The sequence below is a fragment of the Lissotriton helveticus genome, chromosome 6 (genome assembly GCF_964261635.1).
Source record: "Lissotriton helveticus chromosome 6, aLisHel1.1, whole genome shotgun sequence".
NCBI classification, from domain to species: domain Eukaryota; kingdom Metazoa; phylum Chordata; class Amphibia; order Caudata; family Salamandridae; genus Lissotriton; species Lissotriton helveticus.
The window spans coordinates 784,140,450-784,152,657 of record NC_136067.1 but is presented as its reverse complement, the minus strand read 5'-3'; positions in this window follow the sequence as shown (position 1 = coordinate 784,152,657).

Sequence of the window (12,208 nt, the reverse complement as noted above, 5' to 3'; positions counted from 1 at the left end):
TCTTTTTCTGTGTAATGTACTTTTATGGCCAGAACGTGGCAGAATAAAGTTTTTTGGACTGAACTGAACTGGTATGTGTATACGTAAAGCGCATTATCACTTGCAAGTGTATTGTAGCACTGAGGCAGGTGTGTGTGCCTAGCCTTCTTTATGGCAGATTGGTTAATTGAAAAGCCAACTCTTCAGCTTCTTACCAAATTCAAGAAGAGAGGAGAAGGCTCTGACGTGGAGTAAGAGGTGGTTCCATACGCTAGTGATTATATAAAAGAACACCTACCCTCCTGATCTGGTTTGTGAGATGTATGCGACTAGGAGTCATGCAGAGTGGGGTTGTGTGGGTGGTTGGTGGAAGGAGATGGAAGGAGATATGACTGTTCAGGTAAGTGGTGTCTAGATTTTGTAGGGCCTTGAATGTGTGTAGAGTTTGAAATGAGCGTGTTTGTATTTCGGGGACCAGTGCAGCTCCCTGAGGTGTGGTGTGATGTGAGTTCTGTGTAGGAGGTGGAGGATGAGTCTGACTCATTCCCATCATCCCATACAGAAAATGGATTCTTGTATGGGTACCCAGTAAAAAACTGAAAAACATGATTTACTCCAATACATTTTGCAGCTGACCCTTTCCCGCAAAGAGATTCCAGATCCATCCATGGTGTCAATCAGGCATCAAGATCGGATAAGTGAAAACATAATGTTTGCTTTCAGAATAATGCTTTGTGTCTGATGACGAATTCTGATATCGTAAATATCCTCCATTTGTCGAGCACCAAATGCCCATGGCTTCAATGCCAATGTAGCAAAAGCGAAAGTGGATAAACTTGTTTTGTTTTATTTGGACTGTTGCTGTAAGATGACTATTTGTGCACATCTTGATAGACCTTTTGCTGTATAGTGCTTCTAAAGCACTTCTAAAAACTACACCAAGCTTCATGTGTTGCAGCTTAAACATAAATGACCCCAAACCTTTTCTATTTTAAGCATTTCATCTTCTAAAGTCATTAGATTCTTTGGTTAAATTAATGACATATGTAGCATGGTCTACGATGGATGCCTTCCTAACCTTTTCAAATAAAGTTCTTTTGGTTTAATAATTTCACAAAATTTCTCAGTCTCGTTATTTTCAATTAGTTAGGATTTTCATAATCTACTTTTTTCAGGAGGATCACTCTATTGTGGCCCACAATCCTAAAGGTGTACCCCCTGTTAGGAATGAGAATGACAGTGGTGTTTACAGAAATGACTGAGAAGCATCCTTCATCACTCTTCTGGTTAAATAATTCCACTAGAATCATTGCTAAATTGTGTGTAAAAGGTTTATAAAAGATACTGGTGAACCCATTGGCCCTGCACATGTTTTCTATTTCATAGACTTTACAGAGATGGGCACCTCCTGAATTTGGACAAATTCTTCAAACATCACTTTTTTAAGTGTACGGCTTGACAAAGCTCTCTGCTGTTAGATGACAGTGGCCAGATCTACCTAGTGAACTATATTGTGCAAAACATTAATTTATCGTTTCTTTGGTTGCTACCAAACACTGTCATATTTTATTATATGCTTGTTTATTTGTCTCATTTATGACTACAGAATAACTTTGCAGATGTGAACCTAGACATGGCCAACATCATAATCATCCAAATGTGCTCCAATAGAGCTCTATAATGGATTGGAAGTACTACATTTTTCCACTTCTGTATCAAAATAATGTATTATATATCAGCTCCTCAAAGTGAGAAAATATAACATAACAATATAGAAATAAAGTGAAATGAAAAAATCAAATAATGGGATGGTTATCGGTTCGGTCGGGTACTGTAGTGTAGTTTATATATCCCTGATAGGCTCTGCGCATCGGAATAATATACACTATAGATTTGACATAGGACTGAGGTCAGTATGTCTCTATTGAGTACATTAAACTTAGTTACTTGTGTGTGTGCCAGCTAACTTAGAGGTCACTAGAAACTTCTCATATAAACAAGAAGGGATTCGTTTCTGACAACCGCATAAACATGACAACTTTGTTTCCCTTAGAATCGTAACAATCTCAGAATCGTGGAAAGAATAGATAACAGTTTCACTCAGTCAATCATGCATGCTTCCTTTCTACAGAGTTGCACAGAAATTGAGAGACGGTTGTTTCAATAAAAAGGGTTTATTAAACAGTCTTATTTCTCATGCAAGAGATATGAACTGCTACAATCGTAAGACAGAATGCGAAGTATAATACGTACAGCGTTAGCAGTAAGATAAAATGATACTGCAATAGCACGGTCTGTAGCTATGACATATATTCATAAAAATACATACATAAATAACACAGGCTAAAATACTCATCTGGTGCTTCTAAAATAATCCTACCCCAGTGTACCTAACCTAAGTGTAGTACGAGGGAAGAAGTAGGTGATGTTTAGCTATAGTCTAGTTGGGCTATAGTTTAGATTGGTGTTGCCAATATTTGCCAAAAGTTTCCCTAAGTTCTAGTCTGCTCCATACCTTAGAATGAGAGAGGTTGGAATCTCTTCCGAGTCCCCTGCAAGGGGAGTCAGAAACACTGGAGCTGGTTTCTCTGCGAGGAGGAGGACAGCGTCTGGTCAGTGCATCAGGTGGGGACTTGACTTCCTTCCGAACTTGCCGTGGCGAGCCGCATCGTACAAGTAGGCAGCCGAACCGTGGTTTGCCTTGGTAAGTGAAGGTATATTTATACCTTGAAGTTGTTTAGGAATGTCAGTATTGATGTACAAGTCGGCATAAGAACTTCATGAATGAAACCCGAAGGAATAGATGTTCATGCATAATAAATGAGTTCTTGGAGAAATCAATATCGAAGCAAGGGGAAGTCCTACAGGCTTAAGAGTCTGATTTTCCAAGAACTCGTTGTGACGTGGATAGACTGATGTAGTTGACCATGCCTGTATTTATTTAGCATGGGAAATGCCTAAATAAGGGCTGGATTTCTATGCCTAAATAAGGGCAATATGAATTGTACCGATATAAGGGCATACATCGGGAAATCTATATACGGTATCTAAATCGACACACAACTTCGTATGAACGACATTACTAAATCCTAAACACTCTAAACATATCTAAAATATAGCTACACAAGAAGTGCTAAAAATATGTCTAAAATACATTGAAAAAATGCAATAAAACTGGTGTTGTACGCATTAAAGCAATGTTTTATTCTAAGCGTATGTAGACGTTTGAAAGCTACATGAATGAATCCTAAATATATATACACATAATGAAATGGCTTGTGAATAGAGAAGTATAAGGGCAGAAACCATTTCATGTCAGATTACATAAATCAATTGTTTGTGGACAAGGTTACATATTGTCTCTGGGAGTATCAAATAATTATGTTCTATATGAATAGTTTGACTATAAGCAGATCACTGTGGCAAAAAATAAAAAATAGAAATTTGGAAGAAAAAAAATTAATCATAGGAAAAAAATTCTGAAGTCAGTCCCTTGTTTTGAAAGAATGAAGGCCAAATTCAGAGTTTCTCAGTATACTGTGTGCCAAAATCAAAAGTCAGTGTTTGGGCTTGGAGAAAACATGAAATCTTCTATTTCTCTAGACAAAACGTCATCTACTGTTGTAGGTGAAAGTTGTAATACCTCGTTTAGAAGACTAACTGCATATAAATGTGAACCATCGACTTCAGCATTGGAAGCATCAGCAATGTTCGTATCGGATGGTACCTGCGTGCCTGTTGTTTCCTCTCGTACCTTAGGAGTTGCAATTTGCAACTGTTAGATCTCAGTGAATGCCGTCATCAGGATTGGTAGCCGCTGGGGACAGCACAGAGCATGGGCCTTCACAGGGTCCAGCAGAGTATCGACATCCATAGGCATGACTGATGAGAGTGTTAGAGAGATGTCTAGCATGCATTCTTTACCCCAAAGCAGGCAGCTTAGAACAGGTAAGATGCAATCTTGCCAGATTGGTCTTAATGATAGAAACCATGTGGTATGTAGTTCTCGTAGGCAAGGCAAACCAAAATTTGGACAATGGGCTCACACTTCATCTTCAGTAGAGCTCTCTCCACGGTGAATTGGGTGTCGCTGGTGATTTGGCTTCCCATATCGTAGCAGTAGGAGCAAAAACATAATCCCTGCAATGAGTGCTAAAAGTAGCAGCAGTCTGCCAAACACGAAGTTTGGAATTATTACGAGGACTGCTTGAAAAGGTGCTAACAGTCCTGAACACAGGTTCTTAAATACATGTACAATACCGCTCATTTCAGACATGTTTAAGATACGTCCCAACATTTCTGAGAAATGTTTAGGGCAAATTGTATTCAAAAGGGCATGTATCTCGGCAGAAGTCTTTGTGACTTGTAGATCATAGGTTTCTGTGACCAAGGTCAGTGGCACTGTTTGTTGTAAAAGAATGGCTTTCATTCTGCTTAGAGTATCAATTCGTATAGAAGAGATGTTTAGTGAAGGCCACAACGGCGACTCCCTGACTGTCTTGGTTTGTGGAAACAATACTTGCATACAGCAAGTAACCCTGGATGTAACAGTCACTAGAAAAGGGATACCTGGCAACATGCTACAGCAGCTGTGATCATTCAACATGAGGTAACTTCCATTTGAAAGTTGTCCTAAAATTGGATTAATCACTGCAGCCGCTGAGCCTTGCAAGTGACAGGATAAGTTTGTAGGGGAACCATCACAGGCCCCGTGTAAGTTAATACCCTGACAAATGAGAGAACCGCTTAGTGCGTTTTCACAGTTAGTACTGCTAAGAAATATTTCACGCCCCTCACTCCAACATCTGTGTGTGTATGGTAAATCCCTAGATGACTTGATGTATTCTTTACCCAACCTTTCATATTTGCCTGCTGGTATATGTTTTAGGCAAAATGGAAAATTGTAACAGGCAGAGTAATTTTACCATGTATGATCCACTCAGTAGCTGGTTTCTCTGCTACTATCAATGGTAATGTTTCCAGTTTTTCAATGCTCAGCACCATATAGTCTGCTCCCCTTTGTGCCAGTTTGATCTGTTTATCAGTGAGATTGAATTCTGAAAATAGTGACATAGTGTGGATTAAACGCCATGGCACATAGCCTGCATGCAAGTTTTGTAGCGTCCAGCCTAATAGCATGATAGAATGTAACTGAAACTGACCATGTTGCATCATGACCAAGTCTTGTTCCATGATGTCTATGGCAGAAAACACAATGCTGTCCAATGAATATATCCTGGACGACAGAGACGTTAACCCATTGTCTACTACAGAGAGAGATTTCTCTAAATTAATACGATCAATTTCTGGTATTCGTTCTGCAGTCTCTGCTTGGGTAATCTTCCATATTTCATTATAAGCAGCATAGATACCGGCATATATGAAACGCTTTTGACGTGGTTTTCTTGGTCCTAGCAAGAATTCCCTAAGGTCTGCGCTATCTTCAAGTAAAAATAAGTGTTGTTTTACATCCTCAAGTGTAGATTTCTGTAGTCAATCAAGGCATAGTTTCCCTACACTGTATGTTGTTACTACCCCTGGATGCTGTCTTTGTACATATCTTGGATCTGGCCTATTGATTTTAAAACCATGTGTCTTGTTCAGGAATCAATCTTGACATTTGTTTGTGTCTGTGGGCAAGAGCAACCATTTCTTCCAATCTGGATCTGATCTGTTGTAATGCAAAATATTATGTACGTCAACCTCCGTGTAGTGCTATGACGTGCAGGTATAGGTACAGTTGGTGTGTTCATGTCTTTGATCTTGGCTAACCCAAGGCAAGACGTTTGTTGGAACATGTCATTCAAAAACATAATTTGCTCAGGGATGATACAGGTTCTAAACAAAGGGGCCGATTCACAGAATGAACTTAAGACTAAATTCTAAACTTACTACTATTTTGGTATTCACAGAATGCACTTACTACTTTTGGCATTCACAGAATGAACTTACTACTATTGGTATTCACAGAATAGACTTACGACTACTAACTTTACGTCCACACCAGGGCTGAAATTTCCACCTCCGGGCCGGAATCTACCGCTCTGTGTATCGAATTTCCGATTCCGGACCGGAATTTCTGGCTCTGCGCCAGAATTTCCGATTCCGGGCCGGAATTTCTGATTCCGGGCCGTAATATACGATCTGTGACCATTGATCATTTCAGCCAAGGGTAAACACCTATCCAAGTACTTACCACCCCCCACCATGAATCAGCTGACACACTGCAGCCAATCCTAGCCCTGCAGCATGTATAAATGCAGAGCAGACACACACAAACCCTTTCAACATGTCACTGAATGTTTTTGTTGCACTGCCCCTTGCCATGTGGCAAAACTACTTGAGGAGGAGGAGGAGAGCAGAGAGGATCTTCAGACAGAGGATCAACCTATTTGGAATTTCCAGCCAAGATGTAAGGGCCAGGTACCACTTCCCTCCAGAAGTCATCTTGGATATGGTCTGTGAGTGGGAGCAGGAACTTGACTCTGTGACATGCTGCTTACATGCAATACCAGCATATCTTAAGATCCTTTCTGCTCTCCATTTCTTTTCAACTGGGTCTTTCCAAAGGGTCTCCAGTGACCATGGTGGCATTTCCCAGACGAGCCAGTCGCGGTGCCTGCATCATGTACTGAGATACATCACTGCTAGAGCCCCCAACCACACATAAATGCCACATAAACTGGCCAAGAGACAAAGGGCAGCACGGGATTTCTATCTCCTTGCACAATTCCCACGTGTGCTGGGTGCAATTGATTGTACACATGTGGCCCTTCAGCCACCCCGCCACATTGCACACATCTTCTGCAACAGACACAGATGGTATTCCATCAATGTGCAAGCTGTCTCTGATGCCAGTGGGAGGTTTATTAATGTGCATGCTGTGTTCCCAGGCAGTACCCATGACAGCTTCATATTCCGCATGTCACCTCTTGCCCGGCGGATGGCTGCTGGCAAATTTGGCAACATGTGGCTACTGGGTAAGTACCAAGCACTAAAAATGAGTGATACGTTTCATTGAAATGTCTGAATGCCCCCCAATATTAACCATTTACACGACTGTGTCAATAAATTCCACCCTGAGACTACTTTGCAAGCCACACTAACTGCATGTAAATCACAGCTGCTGGCAGTAGTCAAAGGTGGAGCGTGCCTCAGGTCATGTGCCCATGTCAGCAATCAGTGTAGTGAATGTCCCTAAAAACAACTATTCACGCTGATGACAAACCATACATGTCCTGAGAGACCTACCTGGAACTCATGAGTTCGCTTAATAACAAAAGGCCATAACCCTTGCATACGCAGGCCTGTGACCTCAACACATTTGACTCCCCCACAAATGATGGTCCCAGAACGTGAGTGATGATGTCATGGGTGTATCAGGCACCATGGGGCAGATTTACAATAACTGGTGCATCCCTGCATATCACTTGGCATACATTTTGTGTCATCCTCTCAGTTGCCACTAGGGTCTGATCTGCCATGTGTTCAAATGCCACATGTGAGCATATTGGGATGCAGGACAACGGTGTTGTACAACACATACAACATAGGGTGGAGGTGAAAGGCCCAATTAATGAGCATTCTGCCAGAATTATTCTAGGGTTGACTTATCTTGGCCCAGCACCGGGGCAGTGTGTGGTCCCTGAACAGAAGTCACATCCAACCTTGTAGCAGAAGTCTGTGTGTGTCTTTGATTCTGGGAGGACCGCATTGTACCTACAATGATACGTGTGTTTTGCAACTTTACATTTCTGCAGCCACATGTGATGCACTCAATTTCTGGCACAAAGGACAAGCAGTTGTGGGCACCACCTATGCAGAAGTGTGTTATACATAATGTCATGAGTGATCCCACATATGTTTTAGAATGGGCCCACTACCTAGATGCAACCTATATCACAATGAGATGCCTACGAATCCAGAGGTAAGGTCCACTATCGTGTTTAGTTGATGCCCAACAAATAATCCATCCATTGTAAGAAAGTGCATGACCAGATGTGTGGACTGTGCAATTTAATGTATATTGGAAAGATTTGGAGTTGGACAGTGGATGCATTGTCAATACTACTGAGGCTGGTATCTCACTGCTTGCTCATCATTACCATATGTGTGCAAATAGGATTTCTTGATTAGGTCTACAGACACTATTACAATATAGTGGGGACACCCTTTCGACTAGTTGTGGCACTCAATTACAGGATTGGATTCCCAGGTCTGGGACTGTTGGTGAAATACATGATATGTTCCACAATTACAAAGGTATGATGAGCCAATACATGTTATATTTTGTCTTTCGCTGTTCACAAATGTCATATGCTAAAGGTGAAAGTCCATTGACAACTCCAATTGTAACTCCACATTTTTCATCTCTGGTTGACTTTCATAGGTGGGCACTATGTCCTTCTGTCGTCTCCTGACAATGTATGCATTTTGACCATCTCCTGGCCAGTTTGACTTACCGGTTAGTGAGGTTGTAATGCCTTGCTCTGGACGTTGTTGATTCCTCCCAGTAGACGCAGGGACCTCTGCTACTGCAGCTGTTTGTGCTCTGGCTGAATGTGTCAATGGGTGAGAAGAGAGAAAGGTAACCGAATGGGAAATGTGCTTGTGGAACTTTTCAGGGATTTCCCCATATCTTCTGCATGCTAACAGTGTTGTGAAGTACTGCCGCAGATGGGGTAGGTAGGAGCAGTGGTGTGTTGGGGATGTAATGGCATGGCAGAGTGGGAAACGATCAGAATATGTGTATGACATATTTAGATCTAATGATTCTCTCACCTTCTGCTTTGTGATTTAGGCTGGCACAGGGTGATTTACTTATTGGATAATTTGTGGCAGGTTTACAAGCCCCTTGAAGAAGATTTACACTGCTGTTGCGTTACTTTGGTGACACAGCGGTGGTGTACAACAGATGGCACATTTTGAATTATTCGCAACGTGAAACATCTATGGTGAAGTGTCACGTTGTGAAGCCCTGCACAACTTTGAACCAGCGCCAGCTTTGATGTAGGCAGGGTGGGCATTCCTTTGGGATATGCCTCGTAAAAGTGATGCAGTGAAATCTACAAGATTTCAAGGAGTCACTTTTCAGAGGCAGCTGCGACGTAACCTTACGGCTGCTTGAAGCAGACGTAAGGAGTGGCGCAGCACGTTAGGTATGGGCCCTCCATGGACATTGTTGGACTTGCATCGCCCTTGCGACACAACTCCAGCAAAGAACCCCCTAATGCAATCAGATGCAACACACATCTGTCTATCCCTGTGCCACAGTGCACCGCAAAGTAAATGCGACGCATCCATGGTTGCGCAAAGGTTGATTTGCATGTAGCATTGGTACTGGTGCACCCCTGCTAATATTTGTCAATTGCTACTTAGCAGGGTTGTGTATGTACGGCAGCAGTACTGTGCCCATGTTTTTAAAAAGGGAGGAGGGATTTGCCATATCTAATGCAAAGGATTCTAGGACTTGTGGTGCTACATACAGAGGGTGACAAATGAGTCTCTGACTGACTATATTTTTATATACACTTTGGACAAGTTCCTTCCTCACAATGACAGTGTAATACAGACAATCTTTTAATGCACTTTTTCTTGTCATCCCTTTTACCTGGCACTACGTAGCAGACGTCACTGACGGGCAGCCCCTGGACCAAGTGGGGGTGTATTGTGGTAAGGATATCTTCCTCCAGTGGGGTGAGACGGATGTGGGGTCCAAGGTATGCAGCAGGGAGGATCCTGCTTAATTAAATTCTGGAGTACTTCTCCTTTACCCTCTACCTTATATCCTGCCACTTCTTCTTGATGTCCTGTACTGTGCGCCTCTCCTCCCCCAATTCTGTGACCGCAGTGGCTAATTGCTGCAATAAGGCTGCCCACTGGTGCAGTAGGGTGGGAGTCCATATAGGTGTTTGTGGTGCCTCACTATGAACTCCACAAGCATGGTGGTCTCCTCTGCAGTAAAGTTCTTCTTTCTCCTCATTGGATCCATTTTCTCTGGCAATGTGAGCGTTGTGAACACGAACTCTCAGTGGCCAAACCTGTTCCTTTAATGTGTGCTGCTTTTATGTGTTTTGTGGTGTTGGTAAATTAGTGTTAATTGGCTTCAGCTGGAGCGTGGTCATGGCAAAATGGAGCTATTGGCTGCGATTGGCTGCAGTGTGTCAGCTGATCTGTGGTGAGGGATGGTAGGCACTTGGACAGGTGTTTGCCCATGGCTAATATGAACAATGGGCACATATTTTATATTCCGGCCCGGAATCGGAAATTTCGGCCCGGAATCGGAAATTCCGGCCTGGAATAGGAAATTCTAATGCAGAGCCGGAAATTCCGGGCCGGAGTCTTAATTTCCACCCCAGAGCCGCAAATTCCGGCCCGCATGAACGTTTTCCCGCGGCTCCGGTTACATTATTAACCTGCGAACGGAGCCGCTGTCACCCTACGCGATGCAGGGAGATTGAACGGAAGCAAACTCTGTCCTCTCCAGGTATTTAACCCCTCAGCAAGTGGTGTAACTATCACTTCCTTACCGCCGTTTGCACCCTGACACAAGTACTGATCCTCTGATTGTATAATTACAGATCACCGATCCCTCACCGTGATTTCTACACGGAATACGATGGCGTTTTCTTCACCTGCACTACATCTCAGAACTGTACTGAGGTAGGCCAAGAACTCGTTGTGACGTGGATGGACAGATGTAGTTGACCATTCCTGTATTTGGTTAGCATGGGAAATGCCTAAATAAGGGCTGGATTCTATGCCTAAATAAGGGCAATGTGAATTGTACCTATATAAGGGCATAAACTGGGAAATCTATATATGGTATCTAAATCGACAGTACAAAGAGAGACTATCAGATAAGGAATCCCCCTCAAATGGGTTTTAGTTCTCTTTTCTCTACATATCTCCTGCCATCAGAGTTAATAAATATATGCAACTACAGTTCATTAGTTCCTTCCTTGATAAAAAAAATAGTGCCCTGTTCTCCTCCTGTCTCTTTAGCTTAGGCAACTTCACCTTGTCTCGTTCCTGCTAATTTGTTTTTATCAATATCTTACTTTCTTTTCCCCTTCTATCTATCCATCATCAGGATACCTTCCAGTTTTTAAAGGATATATAAATAAAAACAATGCTTTTGGAGTGCCGTGCCCCTGTTTACTTTCCCAACCTCCCTCAACTGTTCCCTTAACTGGACCTTATAACTCCTCTGACTAGACTGTCAACATGCAGAGGCCGAATTTCTCCACATAATGGGTAGGGCACTCCTGGCGAGCATAGGGTTGCTCTCTCCACTCGAGCTCTTTCTGAGCAGTGGCTCCAGCATGGCCTCCCACTTCAACTGGCCACAGCATTCTTTGACCAGCATGCCCCGCCGGGTATTATCCTTGTGAGCTCCCTCTCTAGGCCACTAGGCCACGTGATAGCGTTCCTCCTGCCTCAGTATAGAAAATCTTCTAGCATTTGCAACAATAATTATTTTAGATTCTATTAAGGACAAGGAGGTGAGCATTATGCATCTCATTCTTTACTACTCCAAACACAGCAGCTAATAAAAAAACAGTAAAACATACTACATTCAATGGAGAGTTACCCAAAGCTAGAACATCTGCCTTCAATGTAGAAAGGAGCTCCAAAGTGCACCAACCAGAGCCTTGAACTCCGTCCATAGAAAACAGCGACCAACAGGTGCTTCAGTTTTGCTTGGATTTGGATCCTGAAAGAAAAAGCAGAAAACGAATCCAATCTCAACCCTTACTCAATTACAAGGGCGGGACAACATTAACAGTCTGTACATAATAGGTACTTCAATTCAATTCTTCTTTATTCAGTCTTTGTATAGATGATAAAAGCACAAGATAAAACAATACAATAAAATATTAAAATATATGTTCAAAATTAATTGTCACATCATTATAATCTCATTAAAATACTACAGTATTTCAAAGAGAGTCACTACAGTGCATGATTCTATTAATAGCTAAAATATCTATTTAACTACTATCCATAGATTGGCGATCTTAAGGAAGCAACAAACATTAAACCAGATTTCAGGGCAATTTAACTGTTGAAGGTAAGTTAAAGCCATCCTACGTTGTCGAAAAACAATCTTAGTTAATAAAGGTTTGAGACACGATTGGAAAAACTTGCAATAAAAACCACAGAAGAACGTGAAGTGCAATAAAGTCTGTTCTGGCTTGTCAATGTAGGGACGGATGAGTATTGAACT